The 895-nt window shown below is 38.7% G+C and overlaps 1 non-coding gene across 1 annotated transcript; it reads left to right on the top strand.

The window, feature by feature from the left end:
- The first annotated feature begins 468 nt into the window (after positions 1–468).
- Positions 469–575, top strand: LOC123282759 (U6 spliceosomal RNA). The gene has a single exon (XR_006523000.1). It is a non-coding gene; the product is annotated as a U6 spliceosomal RNA (small nuclear RNA).
- Positions 576–895: the final 320 nt, after the last annotated feature.

The following is an 895-nucleotide window of genomic DNA, read 5'->3' as shown; positions in this document are numbered from 1 at the left end:
TTAATGAAGTGTCTGGCCCTATAACGCCACTTAATAAATATTGGCTCTTTTTATTACCTTTAAATTATTTTTTACTTGATCCCATCCAGATCCCCTCTTCTATCACCCAGCTCTGCATCATTCCTTGTCCTTTGCTGAATCCTACTGCAGTCCACGTTAATTACAGTCAGCAGAGAATTATAGCTTTGCGCACAGTCGCTCAAAGATTAGAGTCTTTGTTAACTCTACCACTCTGGCCATTTACATTCCCATTAGCTAGTGAACAGATTCACATATTGCTGGAACTTTAGGCGATGATGTGGCTCCGCTCCAATCAGCACTCTGGAAAGAAGAAAGCCTGCTGCTGTCCAGAAAAATCTTGTCTCCCTTTCAACTCCTCAGGAAAGAGGAGTTTTATGGTCTGCCCTGTCTTTGGCTACATGCCACCTAAAAGCATTCATCCATTATCAAACTAAAAATGCCTTCATGGTGCTCACTTCAACAGCATGTATACTGTAATCGGAATGATTCAGAGAAGATTAACATGGCCTCTGTGCTAGAATGGCACGCCAATTCACAAAGCATTTCATAATTTTGAAACAGGCACTTTTATATATTGTGCTGAAAGTGAAACTGGTAGAACCTCCAGCATGGTGAATCCAGCAATATCTTCCAAAATTACAAATGTATTTACCCCTTGATCTAGCAATCCCAAGTCTAGAAATTTGTCCTTCAGCTAAACTTTCACGCATATGAAATTATGTATTTACACCATCTTTCATTGGGCTTTGTTTGTGATTGCAAAGGATTAGAAAAATATAAGAGTCTATCAAATGGAGACTGATTAAATAAACTCTGTTACATCCATACAATGGGTTATAATGCTGACAGAAAAAATGAGGACATTCTCTATGTA

The sequence above is a fragment of the Equus asinus genome, chromosome X (assembly GCF_041296235.1).
Source record: "Equus asinus isolate D_3611 breed Donkey chromosome X, EquAss-T2T_v2, whole genome shotgun sequence".
Classification (NCBI taxonomy): Eukaryota; Metazoa; Chordata; class Mammalia; order Perissodactyla; family Equidae; genus Equus; species Equus asinus.
The sequence above is the reverse complement of the archived record's forward strand: the minus strand, read 5'-3'. Positions and strand labels throughout refer to the sequence as shown.